The sequence below is a fragment of the Humulus lupulus genome, chromosome 1 (genome assembly GCF_963169125.1).
Source record: "Humulus lupulus chromosome 1, drHumLupu1.1, whole genome shotgun sequence".
NCBI lineage: Eukaryota > Viridiplantae > Streptophyta > Magnoliopsida > Rosales > Cannabaceae > Humulus > Humulus lupulus.
In genome coordinates, this window is record NC_084793.1 from 101263095 (window position 1) to 101269041 (window position 5947).

The 5947-nt window shown below is 41.5% G+C and overlaps 1 non-coding gene across 1 annotated transcript; it reads left to right on the forward strand.

Annotated features, from left to right (window-relative positions):
- The first annotated feature begins 5535 nt into the window (after positions 1-5535).
- Positions 5536-5642, forward strand: LOC133813513 (small nucleolar RNA R71). The gene has a single exon (XR_009884522.1). It is a non-coding gene; the product is annotated as a small nucleolar RNA R71 (small nucleolar RNA).
- Positions 5643-5947: the final 305 nt, after the last annotated feature.

Below are 5947 nucleotides of genomic sequence, written 5' to 3' on the forward strand. Positions count from 1 at the left end.
CCGACCACACAAAGAGTTTTCAATGCGTGCTCTGAAAGTTTTCCAACAAGTTCCTCAAAGATTGAATTCCAAAATATGGTTCTTCTAGCCTGTACGTGTTTGATGATTTCAGGGTTGATTTCAGACTCATCGGGCTCAGAACTTTCAAAAATTTGGAAGAGGTGATTAAAATGATTAGAAGTGTATTTCGATTCGAACTCTTCCGAAATAAGTGTATTGATAAAAAATGATTGGGAACATTCATCGTTATCTGGTGGTTGTTTGCCAATGTGGAAAACATTCACTTCTAGAGTTATGTTCCTGAAAGAGATTTTCATAAGACCATTCCTATAGTTAATGAGTGCATTTTTTGTTGTGAGGAAAGCTCTATCGAGAATGATGAGAATTGTGGACTCTATACTCACTTCAGATTGAGTGTCCAAGATGAGAAAATCAATGGGGTAATAATTTTTTTCAATTAGAATCAGAACGTCTTCAACTATTCCCTGAGCCACAGATGTGGGCTTTAGTTGTAACACCCTGGATAACCAAGGTTGTTACACTGTGTGATTATAAAGGTGCAAAACTTGCTAATCAAGTCATATAGTTGAAAACGTGACCCTAAAGTCGTCATTAGGTTAGGGTTAAAAGAATTTCGTCATAAACAAGAAATTTCTCATTAAAATAAACATTTAATACATGGATCCCAAAACAGGTTTTAAAGGACAGTTTACAAAATTCCAAAGTTTATGTATAACCACAAGCCACTCTAATGGAAAAATAGGCACTTTAGGTTCTCCTGTCCCTGTACTGTGACGCCCCACATCACTATGACTGCTTTCTGGAATGACGACTGGCCCTACAAAACAACACGAGTCTTTTTAGTGTGCTTTGTCCTCACTCACATGCTTCCTAGGAAAACTTCTCAGGAGGTCACCCATCCCTAGATTACCCCAAGTCAAGCACGCTTAACTTTGGAGTTCTCAAGTGATGGGCTACCGAAAAGAAGACGCATCTTGTTGATATAGGTAGTACCCATCAATCCATTTAAGCCCTCTTCAACTGTGTAGTCCCATACCTACACAGTCTTAGAATCATCACACTTGACCTTCCCCAGGCGGTGTGGGATTGCACAGCTTACCCGGTCTTTCCCCTTACGGATCACAGGATTCTGACTGTCACAATCACCCCCCCTTACGGGCCCGACGTCCCCGTCGGCCACACTTTTGGCTGGGTCAAGGCTCTGATACCATTTGTGATGCCCCACGTCACTATGGCTGCTTTCTGGAATGACGACTGGCCCTACAAACCAACACAAGTGTTTTCAGCATGCTTTGTCCTCATTCACATGCTTCCTAGGAAAACTTCCCAAGAGGTCACCCATCCCTAGATTACCCAGGTCAAGCACGCTTAACTTTGGAGTTCTCAAGTGATGGGCTACTGAAAAGAAGATGCATCTTGTTGATATAGGTAGTACCCATCAATCCATTTAAGCACTCTTCAACTGTGTAGTCCCATACCTACACAGTCTTAGAATCATCACACTTGACCTTCCCCAGGCGGTGTGGGATTGCACAGCTTACCCAATCTTTCCCCTTACAGATCACAGGATTCTGACTATCATAAATGGTATCAGAGCCTTGACCCAGCCTGAAGTGTGGCCGACGGGGACGTCGGGCCCGTAAGGGGGGGTGATTGTGACAGTCAGAATCCCGTGATCCGTAAGGGGAAAGATCGGGTAAGCTATGCAATCCCACACCGCCTGGGAAGGGTCAAGTGTGAGGATTCTAAGACTCTGTAGGTATGGGACTACACAGTTGAAGAGGGCTTAAATGGATTGATGGGTACTACCTATATCAACAAGATGCATCTTCTTTTCGGTAGCCCATCACTTGAGAACTCCAAAGTTAAGCGTGCTTGACCTGGGGTAATCTAGGGATGGGTGACCTCCTGTGAAGTTTTCCTAGGAAGCATGTGAGTGAGGACAAAGCATGCTGAAAAGACTCGTGTTGGTTTGTAGGGCCAGCCGTCATTCCAGAAAGCAGCCATAGTGACGTGGGGCATCACATGTACCATCCCTCGGCTGTGGCGGCCGATCAGCTGACTATGTACACTCTGCCCCAGAGCTCTCAAACTTAGGATTGGCCCACCTTTCCCTTGCCTTTACCTACACCACATAGCACCCGTGAGCCAAGGCCCAACAAGAAAACCATAATGCAGAGCATAAACGATACAGATAAACAAATAATCCACAAGGCTATTAACCAGGTAATCAGCATGCCATAGCAGACATTTACTTAGAGAGGTCAAACAATTATTCATAAACCAATCATCCCAATATTAAATAAGTTATAATCATCAGACAACAATAATAACATATCAATATTCATCATACAAAACTCAGGGTCGGCGCCCTTAGGCCGCACCCTCGAATTAACCCACTGTCTCCGGCTCACTTAGGCCGAGCCCAGTGATTATTAAGCTATCCTCAGATACCAATGGTTGAGCCGCGTCCTGAGCGCAAATATCAGTTCCGGCACTCTTAGGTCGTTTATTTCATGATCTCATGGCATATCATAATCATACAACAATTACATTCAAATATAGGGAGCCCTTAGTCCCAACAATCACACACGGGTGCAATTTTCTTACCTTTGATTCCGAGTGCTTTGGATAATTAAGACGACCATCGAGCACAATCCCGACCCAGCCCTAGCGTACACCTAGTCACAACCGTAAAATAGAACCCTCATTATAATTCAATTCTGTAACCCAACTTCGGGACCAATCCAAAACTCTCGGGAAGTCTAATTTTACCAAATGGGGTGGTGGAATCGACCCCAGAGCCCCCAAGCAAAAACCCTAAAAGAAATTCCAAAAGCCAAGTTCTGGAGGCAAGGTAGCGCTACATCACCACAAGAGGGGCGCTACAGTGCTACAGCCAGAAAGCTAGCCCCCCAAGAACACAGCCTAGCGCTGTAGTGCTCCCAGCCTAGCACTACAATGCTATAACCCAAACATGAAAAATTCTAGGTTTTTCCATCGAACTTCCCCGAGCCAAAGCTCCAAAAACCCACTCCAATCATCAACCAAACTCGAAATTGAGTCCACAACCCACTATATCTCATCCAACATAACCTAAAAACATCAAAAACTTAGCTAATAGCATCATCAAACACAGAAAACCAAAATTGAGCTTGAAGCTCAAGAACTTCATCTGAAAACCAGAAAACCCAAATAATCAAAATTAAGAATTGTTACCTCAGCTAAGTGAATCCAACCCTAGGTTTCCTTCAATGCCCTTCCAAACTTTGGTTCCTCCAATCCCCAAGCTTAGGTCCTTAAATTCCCATCCAAAATCCAAATTCAGAGATCAAACTCAGCAAAACTCAGAAAATTCAGACAAAACCTTTAAACTTTACCTTAATTTGGAAACTAATTCTAGTTGAACTCCTTAGCCACTCCAAAGATAAAATTCCCAAGACTTAGCCTAAACTTTCTCTTAGTTCTCAGCTTCAAAATCCACAAGAAAGGGTGATAGAGAGAGCAAATCGTGTGGGAGAGAGAGCGGTAAGTTGAGTGTTCTATTTCCCTTCTTTTTCCTTCAGTTTCTAACACCTTCTTATATTGTCTAAGGAAAACTAAGTATCAGTTATCCGCCTTAATAATCAAAATACTATTTTACCCTCCCAACTAAAAACTAAACCTTTTAATCAATCTAAGGGTATTTTGGTAATTTGCTCCCGATTCCCGCTAATTCCTCAAGTGTCCCTATTATTTACCACTTAAATCACATCATCCAATTAAACCAATTATTTTCCCCAAAGTCTAAAAATCTTCAATATATCTCCCAAATTTCCCAGAAATACCCCCAGGCTTCCCCGAGGTGGGTATAAATCCCTGCCGTGACTATTTTGCTAAACCTCTCACTAGGATCGCCTCGAGCCATATACTGCAAATATATCCACATAATAATATGGTCTTAATAATTTACCACAAATAATCACATTTATGCCCTCAATAGGCCAAAATTACAAATATGCCCTTATAAACTAAACAGAGCCCACATGCTTATTAATACTCGTAAACATGCATTTCATACATCCACATAATCACATAAGCATGCTTATCACATAATCATGCATTTAATCATTTAAATCACACATAAACCAATTACGCCCTCCCGGCACAATAATCAAGGCCCTTAAGCCTTATTAGTGATTTTGGGTCGTTACATGAGTTCTCCTAGACCTAATTGCAAGTATATTGAATATGGCATGAGATTTACACTTGCTCCTAAGTCTAGAAGGGATTGACCAAAATCTTGTTCCCTAATTTGACATGATTTGGTGGGACAACCAAGATCTTTGTACTTAAGCAGTGTCTTGCAGCCAACTACCACGCTAGCTTGTTTTGCCAAGAATGCAGTTTTCTTGACATGGTGCTTTCTTTTAGCGGTGTACAAATCCTTGATAACCTTGGCATAAGACGATACTTGTTTGATCACATGCAACAATGGAAAGTTGATCTTCACTTGTGTTAAAAGGTCTAGGATTTCAACATGATTTTCCAGTACCTTTCCAGTGGATTTCAAAGCTTGAGGAAAGGGCACCTTTACTGGAATGCTTATTGGCACATCATCATCTGGAGCGATCATTGACATACTCATTGTCTTAGTTAACGGTGAAACCATAGTTTGACCACTTCGAGTAGTGATGTCATTAACCACTTTGAGATTTGTATCTGTAGAGGAGGAGGTTTATGCCATGAGTTTCCATTTTTGATGGATTAGAGGTTGAGCGGGAAGTCTACCACGCTCTTGAATTGCCAAAGTAGTGTTTAACTTTGTCATTTGACTTTTTATGTCTTTCATTTCCTCCATTATTTGTGTGATACATGATTTGAGCTCTTGAGTTGAGGCTATTTGTGTTTGTGCAAGCATTTGCAAGGTATTCTCAAGAGAATTACTTGACTGCATGTTATTTTGAGGAGCAATGTACGCTTTTGGCGGTTGTTGCTGCTCAGGCCTCCATTGGCTCCCAGATGCTTGGTTTAAATCTTTCCAGCTGAAATTTGGATGGTTGCACCAACCGAGATTGTAAGTGTTTGAGAGAGGGTTATAAGGATTCTTGTAATCCCCTAAAGCATTGCATTGTTCTTCATTTCCTCCTCTTAACTCACCAAGAGCAGGGCACTCTTGTGGTTGATGTTCCAATCCTCCACAGATGAAGCATGGATCTCGTGTCTCTACTTTTGCGACCATGTGGATTCTTCTACCTTCATGAATTTTGAAAGCCTCGAATTGTTTTCTCAATGATTCAATTTTGGCTTTTGACATTGTCATCTTCCCTCAATTGGTAGATTTTGGTTGATCGTGGCTTGTCCATAGGACTCGGTCCATTCCATGTGTAGGATTTTTCAGCGAGATCGTCGAGGTACTCGAAAGCTTCATCAGGATCTTTTTGAAGGAATTCTCCATTGCACATCATTTGTACGAATTGTCTTTGTCTGGTTGTGAGATCGTCATAGAAATAGCTGACCAGACACCAGCTTTCGTATCCATGATGTGGGCATTGATTTATCAAATCTTTAAACCTTTCTCAAACTTGATGGAAAGTTTCATGGTCGTTTTGGATAAAGGTAGAGATTTGCCTCTTAAGCCTGCTAGTCTTATGGGGAGGAAAATATTTGTCAAAGAATGATTTTGTCATTTCGTCCCATGTGTCGATATATCTAGGCCTTAAGGAATACAACAATTTTTTGCTTTGTCTTTGAGAGAGAAAGGAAAAAATTTCAATCTCACAATGTTGGTGACATCAGCTCGGTTGTTGAATGTAGCCACCACCTCTTCAAATTCTCATATATGCACGTACAGACTCTCATTTTCCAACCCATGGAAGGTTGGTAAGAGGTTAATCAAGCTAGGTTTGAAATCAAAATTTGGCATATGGTTGGGATACAATATGCA